At 38.1% G+C, this 21,132-nt stretch overlaps 1 protein-coding gene across 3 annotated transcripts in view; it reads left to right on the top strand.

The window, feature by feature from the left end:
• The window catches only part of ZNF609 (zinc finger protein 609), a 214,595-nt gene that overhangs the window by 100,233 nt on the left and 93,230 nt on the right, over positions 1-21,132 (top strand). The gene's annotated exons all lie outside the window — the stretch shown is intronic.

Below are 21,132 nucleotides of genomic sequence, written 5' to 3'. Positions count from 1 at the left end.
TTTGTTGGTTTGATTTTATTTCATTTGATTTTTCTAGTAATTAGTTCTCTCTTAGGATGTAATAGATTCCAAAGATTTTTATCCTCTTGTACTTTCTTTATTATTATTTACTTTTGTTTCTTAATTTATATCCAAGTTAGTTGCGTATAGTGCAATAATGATTTCAGGAGCAGAATCCAGTGATTCATCCCCTGTGTATAACAGTACGTGCTCATCACCACTTTTACTTTCGAGCAAGGCTAGTCTGTTAATAATATTATCTGCAATTTTACTTTCAGCCACCCTCTCCCCACAGATCTCTTGTCAGATCCTCTGTGTTTATTGCTAGCTATATATCTGTTAGGGTGTTTGATTCTGATACTCAAAGATGTAATTACCTTGCAATTAAAATTTTTTTCTTACATTTATTTATTTTTGAGAGACAGATAGAGACAGAGCACAAGTGGGGGAGGGGTAGAGAGAGAATGAGACACAGAATCTGAAGCAGGATCCAGGCTCCAAACTGTCAGCACAGAGCCCCACACGGGGCTCGAACTCACGAACTGTGAGATCATGACCTGAGCCGAAGTCAGACACTTAACCAACTGAGCCACCCAGGTGCCCCTAATTACCTTGAAATTTAAATGTCTTATATTTCTGATGAGACAGCTGATCTGATATTATGTTCCTGGTTTAACAGGTTCTAAATTGTTTTCTGATGTAGGGGAAATGTGTGATGTCTATTTCTTTGTGAACTCTAATTTACTAAATTCCTTCACCCACCCTGATTTGGTTAGATCGCATTTGGACCTGGCAGGAAAGGTCATTATTGTTTCTTCATTTTTATTAGACTACTTTTTAGAACAGTTTTAGATTTACAGAGAAGTTGAGAGGATAGTGTAGACAATTTCCATACACCTCATACCTAGTTTTCTCTATCATTAGTATGATACATGTTACAATTAATGAGATAATACTGATATATTATAATTCTTATTATTAACTAAAGTCTATATTTATTAAAAGAAAATTTTTTAATGGTTATTTACTTTTGAGAGAGAGAGAGAGACAGCATGAGCAGGGAAGGGGCAGAGAGAAAGGGAGAAACAGAATCTGAAGCAGGCTCCAGACTCTGAGCTGTCAGCACAGAGCCTGATGCAGGGGTTGAACTCACAAACCGTGAGATCATGACCTGAGCCAAAGTCGGACACCCAACCAACTGAGCGACCAGATTAACTTACTTTTCCCTTTCCTGTTCCAGAATCTCATTTAGGATACCACGTTACATTTAGTTGTTGAGTCTCTTTAGGTCTGTCTTGGCCATGACAGTTTCTCAGACTTTCCTTGTTTTTGATTACCTTGACAGTTTTGAGAAGTACTGGTCAGGTATTTTGTAGGATGCCCCACTATGGGAATTTGTCTTCTGTTTTCTCGTGATAGGACTGGGATTATGAGTAATTAGGAAGGTAACCACAGAAGTGAAGTGCCATTTTCATCACATCATATCAGCACACATACTGTATAAACATGATTTATGACTATTGATGTTGACCTTGATCACCTGGGTGAAATAGTGTTTGTCAGGTTCTTCACTATAAAATTACTCCCTTTTTTTTCTTCTCTTTCCATATTGTGCTCTCTCTCTCTGGAGGGAAATCGGTATGTAGAGTCCACAGCCTAAAGATTAGGGAGTTTTGGGGGCACCTGGGTGGCTCAGTCGGTTGGGCGTCCAACTTCAGCTCAGGTCACGATCTCGCGGTCCGTGAGTTCGAGCCCCGCGTCAGGCTCTGGGCTGATGGCTCAGAGCCTGGAGCCTGCTTCCGATTCTGTGTCTCCCTCTCTCTCTGCCCCTCCTGCATTCATGCTCTGTCTCTCTCTGTCCCAAAGATAAATAAACGTTAAAAAAAAATTAATTAAGAGTAGGAAGTTTTGCTCTCCCTTCTTTGAGGGCAGAGTATCCATATAAATTATTTGGAATTTTTCTGCATGGGAGATTTGTCTCTTTTCCCCATTTATCCATTTACTCAAGCATTTATTTAGATAACAGTATGGACTCATGGATATTTGTTTTCTATTTGGGTTATAACCCAATACTACTTTATTTTGTTGCTCACATTGTTCCAGCTTCAGCCATTAGGACCCCCTTCAGTTAGTTTCCTTTGTCATATGCTGTGTGTGTGTCCATGCATATGTGCTTGTGTGCTTTATTTATTAATACTTCCTCATATTCTGGCACTATAAATGAGGTAGATTTATTTTATATACTTCCTGTCCTAGTCCTAGAATCAGCCCTTCTCTCCAAGGAGACTTGATTCCTATTCTTAATTAAAAAAAAAAAGATGTAGGCACTAGGCAAGCCCCTTGCTACTGGAGTGGGGTCATTATTTTTAAACAAACATATTATTCCCATTGTTTTATATTTTAATCATATTAATAAGTAAAAATTTTGTTGCTGTTAAACATAAGTTTAAGTATAGTTCTTACAGAGGTTGAGACTACATTCTACATAATCAGTATTAATCTTTCACATATTTATTAATATTTTAGTAGTACTGTTATTTAGTTGTACAAAGTTCATCAAATTTCTCCTGGCCCTTAGTTTAAATCTCCATTAGTCTGAGAGATTTTCCTAAATACTGAGCCTTGACTGTTGTATTTGAGAATGCTGGATTGATAGTAAGCATTGGTAAGTGAGAAGATAACAGGGAACCAAAGGAAAGCTAAATGTCCCCCTACTAACACAGTTTTCATTAAGGGGGAAAAAAAGAATTTTCTCTGAACACCAGTGGTTGGAATGTTGCCTCCTTAGAGGTTGGGAGGGAAAGAAAGAAGAGGAGAGAAGCAGAATTACCTATAATGATTTGACTCACGCTTAGGAAATTTTTGGCAATGTGAATCTTTTGGAGACAGGAAAGGGAGTAACAGCCATTGAGGAAACTATTTTGCTTCTTCAGGGAGGTCACCATGTTTGTTTGTTTGTTTGTTGATAATGAATTCCCTTTTCTTACTCAGGGTTTTTATGTGCTGTTAGGTACGTATATTACTCAGATCCTGGACAATATATAACCTTTGTGTGTTTACAAAAAGAAGATATGGGGATCTTAGCCAGATAAACCTAATGACATATAGCCACTTTGCTAGTATTTGGAATTTAATCTACATCCAGCCAAGCAAGCTGGTTTTGCCCAATTGAAAAAACAGAAATATAAAAAAAATTAATATATTTGAGAAATTAATAAAATCAGAGACTGATCAGGATTAAGCTGCTTGAGAAGGCAAAACCCCTGGGTTTTGATCAAATTTATCTACTTCATTTATATCAGAACTCACAAATATAAATATGATTTTGTTATTACCATTTATTCAGTACCTACTTGCTGCCAATTTTATGAGGCTTTCTTTAAACATTAACCCTAACTGTAGGCTAGCTTACATGTATGATAAATTATGATTCAGACTTACATAGTCAGGTGCTTCTCAGTTTCTATGTTAATTCAGAATTCATCAAATTTTTGTTCTAAAGGTTATAAAGAAAGTCTGTACACATCATTGTCAGACACTGTATCCAAGAAACGGTGTAGAGGGTTTTTGTTTTTTTTTTTTATTCAACCAAACTATCAGTCTTGTCTGAAAAACTAGTAAATTGCAATGTCTCAAAAAATATACTTCCCATACAACATTCTAGGAAGCTGGTGGAAGATGTTCTTCACAAAATAAGGGTATAAAACCAGGAAAGAGGAAGACGGATGGGAGAGGAAACAGGAAATTCAGTCAACGAGAAAAGCTAGAAATAGACTCATAAATGGAGGGAACATACTGGTGGTTGCCCTAGGTATGGGGTCTCGGGGCGGGGGGGATGAGCAAAATGGGTGAAGGGGATTATAAAACCTCCAGTTATAAAGCACAACACAAGGAATTTAGTTAATAATATTACAATATACTTATTGTTGGTGACCATTTCATAATGTATTTAATTGTTGAATCACTGTATCATATACTTGAAAGTAATATGTCAAGTATACTTAAATTTTATAAAATTTTTAAAGGGCAAAAAAATTTTTTTTATTGTTTATTTATTTATTTTGAGAGAGAGGGAGCAAGCACAAGCAGGGGAGAGGCAGAGAGAGAGGGAAGAGAGAGACTCCCCAGCAGGCTCTGCACAGTCAGTGTAGAGTCTGACATGGGGCTTGATCTCACAAACTGTGAGCTCATGACCTGAGCTGAAATCAAGAGTTGGACACTTAATCGACTGAGCTACCCAGGCTTCCCTAAAGGGCAAAAATTTTTTTAAAAGGGAAGAAAAGGAAGGAAGGAAGGAAGGAAGGAAGGAAGGAAGGAAGGAAGGAAGGAAGGAAGGAAGGAAGGAAGGAAGAAAGGAAGAAAGGCAGGCAGGCAGGCTAGGGGATTCCTCCAAATAATGAATGGAGATTTCAGATAAACAATAATTTACCAGCACTAAGGCCAGCCAGTCCACATGGGAGAAAGTTTGAAGTCTCCACAACAGCAACTTGTTTTTTACGTTTATTCATTTTTGAGAGAGACAGAATGTGAGTGGGGGCAGGGCAGAGAGAGAGGGGAGACACTGAATCCAAAGCAGGTTTCAGGCTCTGAGCTGTCAGCACAGAGCTCAATGTAGGGCTCAAACCCATGAACCATGAGATCATGACCTGAACCAAAGTCAGACGCTTAATCAACTGAGCCACCCAGGCACCCCTAGAACAGAGACTTCTTTAGGAAGTTGAAATAGAATATTTGGTGGGTCTTAGTGTCTCAAGAGGAAATGGAGACAATTGACAAAATTTTTCTGGGGTGAAATAATAATACATACATAGAAATCTAAGTAAATGACCAAAAAAGATAGTATTTACAGGAAAAGCAAAAAGTTGTGCAGGAAAGGAAAGGGAATCGTGGTTTTTACTGTATAGCTCAAATGTGAATAGGCATACATAGCCCTTACAAGAGGGTACACTGAATAGTGAACTAACCAAAATTACATTATCATTATAAAGGATAGTTGGGGAGATAGAAAGGATATATGTGTGTGATGGGTACAAGAGAAGAAAGCTCTAAATCACCTTTCAAAGTGGAAAATCAATAGATAATTCCTAAAACTGAAAAATTAAGAGGTAACAACATGGACATGTCATTTAGAAACATGGAGATCAATTCCAAAATAATCACTTGAACGAAGTACAAGTGGTTTGCTTCTAAGGCCTGGAAATGGGACAGCAACAGAGGTGAGGACTACTGTTTTTCTTAACATACTTTGTAGAACTGAATTATTTAAATTATGTGTGTGTTTAACTTTGATCTTTGAAAAAATAGTTGTATGACTGGGAGGAAAATGGTAAAAAAATGTAATTTAAAACATAATTGTGCCTCAGTAGCTCAGTCTGTTAAGCATTGGACTCTTGATATCAGCTGAGGTGTGATCTCACAGTGATGAGATCGAGCCTCGAATGGAGCTCTGTGCTAAGTGTAGAGCCTGTTTGGAATTCTCTGTCTCCTTTCTCTCCCAACCCCCCCCCCCCCCACTTGTGTGTGTGCTCTCTCTCAAAATACGTAAATAAACTTTAAAAAATAGAAAGAAAAAACACAAGTGGGTTCCCTGTCTGGTTCATTTGGTAGAGTGTGCAACTCTTGATCTCAGGGTAGTGAGTTCAAGCCCCACATTGGGTGTGGAGCCTACTTAAGATAAAATATCTCTTAAAAAACACATACTGGGACGACTCCTGACTTTGGCTCAAGTCGTGATTTCAGGGCATGGAGCCTGCTTAAGATTCTCTCTTTCCCTCTTCCTCTCCTCCTCCCCTGCTTGCTCAAGAACTCTCTTTCTCTCTTTCTCAAAAAATAATAAAAACATAAATAAAATGAAAAATAAACACATATAATTAGTTACTCTCTAACAATAAATTTTACTGTGGTAATAATCCTAGTTTACTACATAGATCTTTGTCCCCATTTCTGATTTATCAGTTAATATGCTTTTGGCTGCAAGTAACAGAAACCCTGTTTATTATTTTAAATGGCTTAATAAGGAAATTTTTTTATCAGTCATAACAATTTCCGTGGTAGGTCAGGTTTGGGATTTTTTTTGTTGTGGTTGGTTGGTTTGGTTGGTTTTGGAAAATGCAATGGCTGCAGATTTATAAATATTTAATCCAAATACCACACGAGGTTAAGAAGGGAAATCTGCTTCTTTTTCTTAGGAGCAAGGAAGCCTTTTCCAGAAGCTCCCAGCAGACTTTTATTTTCATATCTCTTTGACCATAACTGGGTCATAAACCCTCTTTTTAAACTACCAGGGGAATGGGATTTCAGTGATTGTCTTAGATTGGTTGTCTCAGATTAAATGGATGTTGGGAGTCTAACATAATGTCTGCTATGCCAGTCATTACCTATTAAGTACCTACTGAGAACCCACTCCTCTTTCAAGAAGCTTTACCTAGTTTAGTTAAAGGAAAAAAAAAATTAGTAAAACAGTTGATCCATCAGTTTGGACAGTACCATAGGTACTTGGTAAATATTTATTGAATGAATTAGATGAATGTAAATAAAATTTGTTGACTTGGGTGAAAGTACTTCAGAAGTTCTAAATTTGGGGGAAATATATGAGTTTAGACTAGAACAGGAAACTTTTTTAAGAAGAAGGAAAACGAACTACTGTTTACTCATCAGCTGGTCACAGTGCTGTCCTATTAGAATAAATATATTTTTGTCCACCGGTGTGTTGGTAAATGTTTAACCAGCTTGGAGAATGAGGCAGGGCTTATTTGTAGTGTTTACCAGTTTCGATGGCATAAATAATCTTACTCTGGCCAATTTCAGTCTCTTAACATGGAGTCAGTTGTCTTCCACAGTTATTTGTAACAGCGTTATTTTTATTTCTAATTAACCTACTAAAATCATATATTGATAAAAGCAATATTGAGCGCTTTTTTAGCTTTGTAGATGATCAATAATAAAACCTAGATTGCCAATTTAAGGTAGTTGGGTTTGGTGTTTTGGACACAGTGGTATGTTGGAGAAGTGTAATTTTAAGATACTAATAAATCCTGGTCTTTGTAGACTCTGAGAAATTAAAAAGCTTTGCTGTTAGCTTTAGGTGCTAGATGAAATATTACTAATTCCCTTTTCATGGAGTGCCAACTGTATGCTCAGTGCTAGAAAAACAAATAAGACTACAATCTCAAGGGCCTCCATCTTCAGTCCATTAGGAAAACAATTATCAACAGGTAACTTCTAGTGGGAGAGTGTTAAGGGCTCTTGAGTTTTAAACTGCTGTGAGAACACAAAGGAGAGCTCGACAACTAAATTTGGGGACATCATGGAAGGAGGTATTGGGATTACATATGAAAAGGAAATAGGTCATTTGCATTGAGGAGATGAAGGGAAAGGACTGTTTCAGGCATTAAGAACAGTATGACCCTGATTGCTGGGGGGTGAAAAATCTGACATGTTCCATTGCTTTTTGTTTGTGTGTGTGAGGGTGAGTAGAGTATACAGAAAAGAAAGATAAACCAAATCCAGATTATGAAAGTCCTTAAGTTATTTTAAGGAGTTTGGATTTCCTTATTATTAAGTATGAAACTCCTTAATGTAAACAAGAGTTTATTTTATTTTTTTAAAGTTTATATGTTTTCAGACAGAGAGAGAGCACACAAAACTGTGAGATCATGACCTCACCCGAAATCAAGAGTCAGATGCCTAACTAACTGAGCCACCCAAGCATTCCTAAACAAGATTTTAATATACAGGTTTCTTTTTCTGTGTATCTTTATGCAAACTGAGTGTTTATTATTCTTGATAATTATCCTAATTTGATGGGAGAGATGCATTGTCATTTTAATTTGTGCCTTCCCAATTACTAATGTGGTTGAATGTTATTTTTAAATGTATCTGTCGGTCATTTGTTATTTCTTCTGGGTATTGCTTGTTCATACCCTTTACTCATTTTTCTGTTGAATTATTTTTCTTAATGATTTGTAGGAATGATGTATATAAACTATAGGTATGAATCCTTCATTTTAAGGTTTTTTAAGGACTGTATTTCTAGATTTTGTGGTGGATGCATTGGAAAAAGGAGAGACCAGTGTCAGTTTAGCCAACTGGGAGATAATTGCAATAACCTATAGCCATAGACCAGAGATAATGTGGAGTTGAACTATGGTAGTGAGGGAAGAGGAAGTCAGATTAGAGATCAAGCTGCTGCCACCCAATGACTTTGTAGTGTGGATTAAATGTCAGTACTGCTACCTTTTAATTCAGTGTTCTTGTTAGGATATATCATTGTCTCCTTTACTCTCCTTCCTCTTCCTTACTTCTGATTCTATGAAAGAAAAATAAGAGTTCTTTACAGCAGAGTCCACACTAAGGTCAAAATGAACCATGGGCCTAATTTAAGAATCTTGTATATAAAAAGAAAATATAGATGAATATGTTTTATTTGCTCTCAGGATGTGAATGACTTTCTAAGCATGAATGCCAGGAAAAGAAACAAAGGGAAAGATTGAAACGTTTTATTAAATAAAAACTGTTGATTTCTTTATATCAAAAAAGATTATAAATATCCCCAAAGGATCCTGCTTCACTGCAGTCCTCTCAAGCAGTATGTCTTCTCTCTCACATTCCTAACACTAGACTTAAAAGTAGAGTTGGTGTCCTCCTTTTTCTCTCCCCACTTGCAGATTGTTGTTTCCCTTTTGTCTAAAATCTCCTAGGTTTGTTAGTTTTGTTGTCTATTTTAGTCATCTTACAAACTGTGAGGTTACTTCTCTGAATTCTTTAATTGGGATGTTTAATTCATTTACATTTAATGTAATTATTGATAAGATTTATGTGTGCCATTGTGCTGTTTACTTTCTATAAATCTTATGTTATTTCTGTTCCTGTATTCCTCCACAATGGTCTTCTTTTGTGTTAAATAGATATATTCTAGTGTACCATTTTAATTCCCTTGTTTCTTTTAATACAATATTTAAGTTAATATTTCAGTGGTTGCCCAGGGATTATAATTAACATCTTAATTTATAATAATCTAGTATGGATTAATGCCAGTTTGCTTTCAGTAGTGTGTAAAACTTTTTTATATAGCTCTGTTTCCCTCCTCTCTTTTGTGCTGTTGTTGTCTACAAATGACATATTTTTTTTTAAAAAAAATTTAAGCTTATTTATTTATTTTTGAGAGAGAGAGAGAGAGCAGGGAGGGGGCAGAGAGAGAAGGAGAAAGAGAATCCCAAGCAGGCTCTACGATGTCAGCACAGAGCCTAACATGGGGCTCGAACTCACGAACTCATCGTCATGAGATGATGACCTCTCACTCATCATGAGATCATGACCTAAACCAAAATCAAGAGTTGGACACTTAACCAACTGAGGCACCCAGGTGTCTCACAAATACCATCTTGAAACATTATATGCCCATCACCACAAATTAGAATTACTGCTTTGTTCAGTTGTCTTTTAAATCAAATAAGAGAAAGAAAGAGTTACAAATAAAAAATACACTTCTATTTTTTTTGTATTTACCTATTGTGGCAGGCAGGATAATGACCCTCCCAAAAAATTCTGCCTTAGGGGCACCTGGGTGGCTCAGTCGGTTAAGCACCTGATTCTTGTTTCCACTAAGGTCATGATCTCATTGTTTGTGGGTTGGAGCCCATATCGGAATCTGTGCTGACAATGCGGAACCTGATTGGGATTCTTTGTCTTTCTCTCTCTCAAACTAAATAAGTAAACTTTTTTTTAATCTGCCTTATTAATTTCTGTAACATGTGATGTGTTACCTTACATAGCAAAAGGGATTTTATATATATGATTAAATTAAGGATTTAGAGAGAGATAGAGATGAACATGAATTATTCAGTTGGGCTTAATTTAATCACAAAGGTCTTTATAAGGGAAGAAGGGAGACAGAAAGTAAGAGTCAGAGAGATTTAAAGATGCTGTACTGCTGGCTTTGCAGATGGAGGAAGAGGCCTTGAGCCAAGGAATGCAGACCCCCTCCAAGTGGAAAAAGCAAGAAAACAGATTTTTCCCCAGAGTTTCTACACAGAAATGCAGCCCTGCTGACATTTTGATGTTAGCCCAGTGAGAGTCATGTCAGCCTTCTGACCTCCAGAACTATAGTAAATTGGTGTTGTTTTAAGCCTTTAAGTTTCTGGTTTTATGTTGCAACAACAATAGAAAACTAATACAACTATGGAGTTAACTTTACTGGTCTTCTTTATTTCTTCCTGTGGATTTATGTTACTGCCTAGTGTCCTTTTGTGTCAGGTGGAAGGATTTCTTATAGTGTATCTTGTATGGGAAGTCTGCTAGCATTGATTTCTCTATTTTTGTTTATCTGGAATATCTTAATTTCTCTTAGTTTTTGAAGAATAGGTTTGCTGCATATAGAATTCAACACTAAGCCAGGCAGTTGATGCTTTGGTTTAGTGTTCACTTTCTGCTTGTGCAAAGCCTCAAAGGCAACCAGAAGTGAGAACTTAGAGCCTTCTCAGGCCTTTTCTAAGTATGTGCTCAGCCCTGAACATAAACACAACCTTCTGCATGCATATGGACTTCTAGATTCCCAGGACCGTGTCAGAACTTTGCCAAGCTCTTATGGACATCTTCTTCCCTACCTTTCTTTTTAAGCTCTTTGGCTAGTCTGTTATTTGCCCCACCTGTTACCCATTGCCTCAAGCAGCCACAAAGTTAAACACGTGCCTGCAAGTGTTTTCTACAGATGTTCCCACTCTCAAGAAAAAAGCGTTTTGTGATGCACAAACTCTAAGTCTGGTTAAATATAGACCATCTTACAAAGTGGGGTCTTCGCAGGAAACTATCAGAAAGGTCATATAATGAGAATTCTTTAGAAATGAAGCTTGGAAGGAGCCCCGGTCATGTTCTGCCCCTTCAGTGGCTGTCAAGCTGCTGCTTTTCTCTGTGATTGTAGAGTATTGATTTTTTTCAGAGCAGGGGATGGGAATAAGGCAAGTTAAGATGCCACAAAGCTCACTGCTCTTCTGAGATTCAGTATCAGACTTGAACCTCAATGTGTGATATGAGCTGTTGTTCTTGAATAAATGCTTCTCAGATTGCTCCAAGCCTTTGGTTAATTTCCAGAATTCTGAAAAACTTGATTCTGACAGTTTTTGCCAGTTTTCTTATTGATTTTATGGAGGAGAGAGTTTTCAGAGATCCTTCTGCCATTTTCGCTGATTCCTCCACACCCCCACCCCCACCTCCTGTTCTTTAAAGTCACTCTCTCCAACATTGTTTCTGGGCTTAACTCGTGGTAAATTCAGTGTCCTTATAACGATCTTGCCAACACCTTTGCTTCTTAATTCCTTGACCACCACTCTCCCAGTGATTTTGTCCTCCATCCTGTCTCAACTACTGCTTCCATGGTCATATCCTAAACCAGTGCCTCTGGGCCAGGCTATCTATTTTTGTAAATAACATTTATTTAAATACAGAATGCTCCTTCATTTATGTATTGTCTATAGCTTCTTTCAGACTGCAACAGCAGAATTGGCCATTACAGCAGAGACCATCGGTCCTCAAAGCCTAAAATATTTATTCTCTTTAAAGAAAAAGCTCACTTGGGGGGTGGGAGGGAGGGGAGGGTGGGTGATGGGTATTGAGGAGGGCACCTTTTGGGATGAGCACTGGGTGTTGTACGGAAACCAATTTGACAATAAATTTCATATATTGAAAATAAATAAATAAATGGGAGATTAAAAAAAATAAAAATAAAAATAAATAAAGAAAAAGCTCACTGATTGCTGCCTTAAATTAGAGCTTATTTCTTCTGTTATCTACATTTCAAGCATGTTATTCTTCAACTTTCTTTCTTTCTTCCTTTCTTTCTTCCCTTCTTCTTTCCTTCCTTTCTTTACTTTTCTTTCCTTTTCTTTCTGTACGCTCCACACCCAGCATGGAGCCCAATGCAGCACTTGAACTCACAACCCTAACATCAAGACCTGAGCTGAGATCAAGAGTCAAACAACTGACTGAGCCACCCAGGTACCCTGCAATCCCATTTTTCTAATTGCATGGGCCAAGGAGGTATTCTTGATTCTTTGTCTTCTTCCCCACATATAATCCACCAACAAATCCTACTGGCTTTGTCTCTAATACATTTAGGATCCAACCTCTTCTCCCTACCTCCACTGCTACCAGCTGGTCCAAACCACTGTTTAACTTCTTCTGGATTATTATAATAGCGCTTAACTTGTCTCCCTGTCTTTAGTGACTTGTAATCTTTTCTCATAGTGGTCAGAGTGATCCTTTTAAAGTGTGTCAGATTATTTTACTCCTTAAAACTGTGTTGTGGCTTCCCATATCATTCAGAAAAACTCAAAAGTTCTTGTCAATGACATAATCTAGCTCCTGTTTTCATTCTGACCTCATGTGCTCTCTCCTCTGCCTCTCACTCTTTTTCTGTCATACTAACTTCCTTAATATACCTCAAATGCCCCAGGTACATTCCTACATTTTGGCCTTTGTGTGTGTTCTTCCTTCTGCCTGCAATGCCCATTCTTCTGCCAGGTTCAATAGTGCCATGCAGAGCCATACTGGAGCCAGAGGCAAAGAGAAAATCAATAATACCAATCCAGTTTTTTATTTAAATTTTTATATTTTGTTCATTGTGGGGTTTGGATTAATTTTGGCTTTTAAAAACTATTGCATTAATATACCACTTGATTACTAAGGATTTTTGCCTTTAAATTTTATATGCATGAGGTGAGTACTTTTCATGCCTCCTTTGCCTCATTTGCCTTACCTTGCTCAAGAAAGTAGAAATAGAAGGGAATCTTTTCCTGCTAAAGGGTATCTACCATAAACCTATAGCTAATATCATAGCTAATGGTGAAAAATGAATGCTTTTGCCTTAGGATAAAGACCAAGGTAAGGATGTTTTCTATTAAAAATCAATTGTATTTTTATATAGTGTTAGTCACATTGAAGTTTTTTAAATGCCACTTATAATAGCATCAGAAGTATTACATAGTTAGGGATAAACCTGACAAAATATATGTAAGACCTGTATAATGAAAACTACGAAACATAAGTCCTAAATGAATGGAGAGATTTACCATGCTCATGGTTTGAAAGACTCAATAGTTAGAATTTCAATTCTCCTCAAATTATTGACAGACTAGTGATTCCTAATTCTCAGCAGGCCTTTTTTTTTTTCCTTTAATGTTTATTTATTTTTTTAGAGAGAGAGAGACAGAGTGCAAGAAGGGGAGGAGCAGAGAGAGAGGGAGACGCAGAATCCGAAGCAGGCGCCAGACTTCTAGCTATCAGCACAGAGCCAAACATGGGGCTTGAACCCATGAACCATGAGATCATGACCTGAGCCAAAGTTGGTCACTCAACTGACTGAGCCACCCAGGCACCCTTCAGCAGGCTTTTTAATAGAAATTGACAAGCAGGTTTAAAATTCATAGGGAAATGCACTTAAACTACCTGACTTCAATTCTTATTTTAAATCTACAATGATTACAGCAATGTGGCAGGGACCTTGAGATAGCCAAATGTGTTCATCAGTGGAATAGTGTCCAGAAATTGACCTATACATAAATGGTCAATTGATTTTTCTACAGAGATGTAAAGGCAATTCAACAGAAAAAGGATAGCTTTGGGGCACCTGGGTGGCTCAGTCGGTTAAGCGTCCGACTTCGGCTCAGGTCACAATCTCGCGGTCCGTGAGTTCAAGCCCCGCGTCAGGCTCTGGGTTGATGGCTCAGAGCCTGGAGCCTGTTTCCGATTCTGTGTCTCCCTCTCTCTCTGCCCCTCCCCCGTTCATGCTCTGTCTCTTTCTGTCTCAAAAATAAATAAACGTTAAAAAAAAAAAAAAAAAAAAAAAAAAAAGAAAAAGAAAAAGGATAGCTTTAACAAATGGTGCTGGAGCTATTGGATATCCATGTTCCAAAAAGTGAACTTCTATTTATACCTCATAACATGAACAAAATGTAATTCAGAATGGATTTATACAAATGTAAAATCTAAGACTGTAAAAATTTTAGAGGAAATTATAATAGAAAACCTTTCTGGGGGCGCCTGGGTGGCACAGTCGGTTAAGCGTCCGGCTTCAGCCAGGTCACGATCTCGTGGTCCGTGAGTTCGAGCCCCGCGTCAGGCTCTGGGCTGATGGCTCGGAGCCTGGAGCCTGTTTCCGATTCTGTGTCTCCCTCTCTCTCTGCCCCTCCCCCGTTCATGCTCTGTCTCTCTCTGTCCCAAAAATAAATAAAAAACGTTGAAAAAAAAATTAAAAAAAAAAAAAAAAAAAAAAAGAAAACCTTTCTGACCTTGGATTAGGCAAGGATTTCTTAGATTTGACTTCAGAAGTACAGTCTGTAAAATGCAATATTGATAAATTGGACTTGATTGAAGTCAGGAAGTTTTGCTTTTTAAAAGGCACCATTAAAGGGTACCTGGGTGAGGTCAGGTCATGATCTCACAGTTCCTGAGATCGAGCCCCAGGTGAGACTCTGCACTGACTATGCTGAACCTGCTTGGGATTCTCTCCCTCTTTCTCTGCCCCTCCTCTGCTCATGTGCATGTGCACTCTTTCTCAAATAAGTTGAAAAATATGTATATGTATATGTATGTATACATATGTATGTATATAACTGAAAGGCACCATAATAAATTAAAAAATACATACAGGGACACCTGGGTGGCTCAGTCGGTTAAGCGTCTGACTTCAGCTCAGGTCATCATCTCATACTTTGTGAGTTTGAGCCCCACGTCAGGCTCTGTGCAGACAGCTCAGAGCCTGGAGCCTGCTTCAGATTCTGTGTCTCCCTCTCTCTCTGCCCCTTCCCCACTCATGCTCTGTCTCTGTCTCAAAAATAAACATTAAGAAAAAAATATTTTAAATATGTATATATATGTGTGTGTGTGTGTGTGTGTGTATACATATGTACATATATATACATACATACACATACATACATACAGCTGAAAGGCACCATTAAGAGAATGAGAAAGAAGGCTACCAATTTTGGGAGAAATAATTGCTAATCATGTATCTGTAAAGGACTTCTATCCAGAATATATAAAGAACTCTGGAAATTCAATAATAAGGAAAAAACAACCCCAAAACAAATTTGAACAGATAACTTCACCAACATCTTTGGCCAATAAGGAAATGTAAGTTAAACCTACAGTGAGATACCGCTGGATTCCTGTATCAGAATATCTAGAATTAAAAATACAGGGGCGCCTGGATGGCTCAGTTGGTTAAGCGTCCAACTTCAGCTCAGGTCATGATCTCACAGTCCATGAGTTTGAGCCCCGCGTCGGGCTTTGGGCTGACAGCTCAGAGCCTGGAGCCTGCTTCAGATTCTGTGTCTCCCTCTTTCTCTGCCCCTCCCTTGCTCATGCTCTGTCTTTCTCTGTCTCAAAAATAAATAAAAACATTTAAAAAATTAAAAAAATAAAAATACTGACTTTACCCAGTGTCTGAGGATCAACTGTCTTATACTATTAATAGGAATGCAAAATGATAGACGCACTTTGGGAAACAAGTACCCAATTTATTTAAGAAATTAGCACTTACCTAACATAACTTAGTCATCCCATCACAAGGTATTTACTTTTTTTCGTGTAGTCTTGTACACAGACATTCATAGAAGCCCATAACTGGAGACAGCTCAAATGTCCATTGGCTGGTTAATGGAAGAGCAAATTTTGGTGTACCTATGCAATAAATTATTACTCATCAACCAAAAGGAATGATATATTGACACAACATGAATGAATCTCAAAATAATAATCGTAAACAAAAGAAACTATATAAAGAGTACATACTATACAATTTTATTTATATGAAATTCTAAATAATGTAAACCAATTACAGTGATAGGAAGCAGATCAGTGTTTGGTGATGAATGGGATGGGAAGGTCAGGGAAGTTCTGGAAGGACTGAGAAAGACCAGGAAGAAGGATAACAAGGCAGCATGAAGAAACTTTAGTGTGAATGTCTGGTATGTTGACTCTCCTGATTATGGTAATGATTTCACATTGTTATACATGTCAGATTTATTAGATTATATAACTTAAGTTTGTGTGATTTATTGTATGTCAGTTATACCTTAACAAGTTTCATGTAAAAACAGACAAAAACAATACAAAACTAGGCTGACCATTGTAATCAGGATATAAAGTGTAGGAAAGTTATTTGATACAGCTTTACTAGAAGACACATTAAGCATATGTATTGAAAAAGTTTATACCCTTCAATTCCACTTATTTAGGAGTTTGTCACAAGTAAGTAATTAGAAGTATTTGCATTGATTTATGGATAAGAGTGCTAAAAAGCTGCAAGCTACCCAAAATTCTAATTATAGGAAGCAAATTAGATAAATTCCAGTTTATCTGTACAAGGAATATTATGCAGCCATGAAAAACTATATACTCAATGGCAGAGGAAAGTGTTCATGTGAAAGTGAAAAAACTGGATAAAAATCAGTACATTTGGTATGCCTTGCTTTCTTTTAAAGATAAATATAGGGGTGCCTCAATGGCTCAAGTGTCTGACTTCAGCTCAGGTCAGGTCATGATCTCCCGGTTTGTGTGTTTGAGCCCCATCGGACTCTGTACTGATAGCTCGGAACCTGGAGCCTGCTTCGGATTCTGTCTCCCCCTCTCGCTGCCCCTCCCCCCCCCCCCCCACACACACAAATAAGCATTTAAAAAAAATAAGCATCCAACTTCAGCTCAGGTCCTGATCTCACAGTTCGTGAGTTCGAGTCCTGCATCAGGCTCTGTGCCGACAGCTCGGAGCCTGGAGCCTGCTTCATCGTCTCTGTCTCCCTCTCTCTCTCTTTTCGCCCCCCACCCCCCCCCCCCCGCCACCTGCTCACAGTATCTCTCTCTCAAAAATAAAGATTAAAAAACATTAAAAAAATAAATATAAATATAACAATTGTTTTCTTTGTTAACGAGCTTACTAGTGCTGTATACTTTATACCTTCCTGTATTTTATGTGCGGGTCATCCAGCTGCCAACATCTGTAGGTTCTTTTGTCTTAGGCAAGTTGTTTTTCCCCCAGAGGAATCAACCAATCTTTTGCCTGCTCTCACAGAACCCAGTGGAGGGAAAAGGGTTTTGTGTTTCACTGGTGCTCTCAGTGTTGTACTTTATCCCTATTCTCAATTGTATGTGGTGTGGGTGAGTACAGAGCCTGGATGTTCAACATATTCAGAGAGTAAACCTTCAGACTTCTGCTAGAATCAGAAGGGGTAGGATAAAGAGATGGGAGCCTGCATTGGGTGGTGGAGATAGTCTAATCTGATTGTATCTTTTAAAGACTTTGACTCTCCGCCACCTAGGTGGCTCAATTGGTTAAACATCTGACTTTGGCTCAGGTCCTGATCTTGCGGTTCATGAGTTCAAGCCCTGCTTTGGGTGAGCTCTTGCTCTGCTTCAGGTGACTCCCAGCCCCGCTCCGGGTGAGCCTTGCTTCTCTCTCTCTCTCCCTCTCTTTCTCTGTCCCTTGTAGGATTCTTTATCTTTGTCCCTCTCTCTGCCCCAGCTCACTTGCACCTTCTCTCTCTCCCTCAGAAATAAAATAAACGTGTGTGTGTGTGTGTGTGTGTGTGTGTGTGTGTGTGTGTGTGTGATAAAAACAGGCAGCCGGTGGCTCAGTTGATTAATTTAGCCATCTGACTTCGGCTCAGGTCATGATCTCACGGTTCATGAGTTCGAGCCCTGTGTCGGGCTCTGTGCTAACAGTGTGGAGCCTGCTTCAGATTCTCTCTTTCTCTGCTGCTTCCCCGCTCAAGCGTCCTTTCTCTCTGTCTGTCTCTTTCTGTCTCTCTCAAAAATAAACATTTAAAAAAATTTTTTAAGAATTTGAGCTGATCTTTCCGTTTTGAGTTTTACCCTCTTTGCACAAGTAGCTGATGTCACTAAGCTTTTCCTGAGTTTTGAATGTTTGCTAGCATAGTTCTTTAACTCCCAGCTTACAGACTTAGTCTCTTACAGGTTTAGGTTTCAACTTCCTTTGGTCTGCTAGGCTAACATTTGTCCATGTGCTTTGTAGTTTCCAAAATGTTTTTGACATCTCACGTCTGCTGCTTTGTCCTCACAGCTTTATGTCTATTTTTCTACTTCTGTGTTTTCATTTTAATGAGTTTTTAGAAGAGAGAAACACGTATGTAGGGTAGTCATCCTCACTTGTACTGAGTGGACTTCAGAAAGGTCCCCTCCTGAGGGAGATTGAATGAAGCCTTGAAATCCAGTCTGATATCACCATGTCTTCAACCTGGTTAGCACAGGAAGGCAACTTCTCATTCACAAAGGCCTTATCCTTATTGGTGGTAGCCCTGGGTGTATATTTTTTGCTGTTGTCTTTAGGTGATAACTTGAATATAATGTGTATTTCTGGTTTATTTTTTCAATTCTATAGCAAATTGTGAGTGCTTTTTCCTGGGTTCAGTTTCCCAGATTCTTGGTAAGTTGTGTATGTCTTCCCTTTGAATAGAGAAATAGGTCTTATTTCTAAATCTTAACTAGTTTTCTGTGTAGCTATTTAGCACCTAATTGGGTGCTCAGTCTCCTTAATTTACTTCAGCATTCTGAATGCCAGATACTTGTCCCATAAACACTGATTCACAGAGGAGGAGATTGAATCTAAGAGATTTTGAAATGCATATTTTAATAGAGATAGTTTGCAAATAGAAATATGCATTGTGAAGTCAGATTACTGACAACCTTGTTAAATTTTCAGAGAGAACTTAATTCTCTAAGACAATAGAAACAAAGTTCATTTTGGGGGTGCTAGTTGTCCCCTTCATGTCCTACCTAACTACACTACTCCCCACCATCTTTGTTTAACTTTTAGGTTGGCTTAAGGAAGGAGGAAGAAGGGAGTCAGGAATAGCTTGAGCTGGTAATAGGTGTCAGCAGCATTTTTTACCATGGCCTTTAAAGAAATGCTGGTAGAATGATGACTGTATTGAAACTGAATAAAAGGCAGCAGAAGTGAGTGTAGTGCAATATAACAGTCCTCAAGTTTATTAGAACTATCGTTTAATGTTTTTTCATTGGTTGTCTCTAATTTTAACCTTTCCCGTATATTGGAGGCAGAAAGGCAGCTGTAATGTGGCTTATGGCTCCTCTCTTTTATCTCCAAAACAGAGATGTTTGTCTTCAGGATAATAATTTCTTTCCTTTATAGCTTTTTTTCCTATGAGTGGTTGTCTGTGCATGTTGTTTTCTAGAAGAGGTTCCAGAAGGACAGTGCTTTTGCTGTTTATTGAATATTTTATGAGAAGCTACTCTGCAGAACAAAGAATGATATAATTTAACTCACAAGGATGGCAGAGACTAAAGGAATTAGTTCATCCTTCAGAGCAGCTGAAGGAAATAGCAGCCCATTGTTCTCTGAGGGGTGGATCTTTGCCACCCACCAGTTGTTGAAATCTCAGCTTTGTCTCTGTACACATTTCAGTGTCTTAAGAGGTCTGTTGGGGGCGGGGGGGGAGAGGTTAGAGGGAGGCTATCTTACCATCTTTCTTTATACATGTAGTGACTTTTATGTAGATAAATGAAACTACGTCAGTTCTGTCAGTGCCGTAATTTCAGCACCTAGCACAGTGCCTTCTTACAGGAGGCCCTCACTAAACTCGGTTGCATAAATGCTGAAATAACTATCAAGTTCTGGGACAGTGTCAGAATGCTTAACAACAGGGATGAAGCATCAGGTTGGAAAATTGTGGTGTGTTTTCCTGCATTTTTGGACAGACTAGTAAAAGTTAGCCAATGTAATTAGATTAACGTTTTTCATTTATCCATTTTTTCAAAAAATATTGAGTACTTCCCACGATCAGGTACCGTGTTAAAGACCCTGAGATAGAGTGTTGGAGGAGGGGATACCCTCCTTCATGGAATTTCCAGCTTATCATGGGAGGGAGACATACAAAAAAGTCATTTTGTGAAAGATAAGTGCTACAAAAGAAAATTATACCTCTGAGGTAATATGGAAGTAGACTCTCTAGCTTAATTTTTTAGAAAACTAATGTGGTTTTTAGAATGACCGTACTACTTAAAGAGGTCATCGGGAAGGTTTAGCATGTTTCCTCATTGTAGCACTGTGTAGGCACTAGATGATAAGGAATATTTTATCTCTGGATATGATTTGTTTCTTTCTCTTAGTTTTAAACTGTTTTGAAAAAAACAATAAAAAGAACACCCATACCTTTTACCCCCCTTAAAGCATTAACAACATTTCAAGTTTAGAACCTCCTGTGTGGTGACCCTTTCCTAATGAGAGTTACCTGCTCCTCCCTCTTTACCTCCCACTATTTGATATTTTTAATCATTTACCCATTTATCTCTATATTTTTTCCCCATTTATCTGTGTCAGCAAGCAATCTTTTCTTAGTTTTTCCTGATTTTGTTCTTAATTTCAATGGAATCACTATGGGGGCGCCTAGCTAGCTCAGCTGGAGGAACATGCAACTCTTGATCTTGGAATTGTAAGTTTGAGCCCCATGCTAGGTGTAGAGATTAACTTAAAAATAATATATTTTTTAGTGGCGCCTGGTTGGCTCAGTCGGTTGAGCTTCCAACTTCAGCTCAAGTCATGATCTCACAGCTTGTGAGTTTGAGCCCCATGTTGGGCTATGTGCTGACAGCTCAGAGCCTGGAGCCTGCTTCAGATTTGTGTCTACCTCTCTCTGCCCCTCTCCCACTCGTTCTGTCTCTCTCAAATAAAAACATAAAAAAAAATTTAATAAAAAAACAAATATTTTTAAAAAAATAAATGGAATCATTATGTCATGCCTTTTTTCCCTTGTTTATGTTGATATGTGCAGTGTAATTTATTTTCACTGTGTTTAGTGTTCCACTTTATGCATATAGGAAAATATGTATTGTCAGTCTACTGGTGGACATTTGGATTCTTTCCAGCATTTTTTGCAACACAAATTGCTGCTCTAAACATTGTTGTTATGTCTCCTGATGTACATGGTCAAAGGTATCTCTAGGGTGCAAACCTAGGAGTGGAGTTTTTAGACAGTAGGGTGTGTACATCTTCTACTTCACCAAGTAAGGCTAATTTATGAAAGTGGTTATACCAGTAGTTTTTCCTTTCATCTGCTTTGTTTAATTGGTACTTGTTATTGTCAACTTAACATTTTTGCCAGT

Source organism: Neofelis nebulosa, chromosome 7 (genome assembly GCF_028018385.1).
Source record: "Neofelis nebulosa isolate mNeoNeb1 chromosome 7, mNeoNeb1.pri, whole genome shotgun sequence".
NCBI classification, from domain to species: domain Eukaryota; kingdom Metazoa; phylum Chordata; class Mammalia; order Carnivora; family Felidae; genus Neofelis; species Neofelis nebulosa.
The sequence above is the reverse complement of the archived record's forward strand: the minus strand, read 5'-3'. Positions and strand labels throughout refer to the sequence as shown.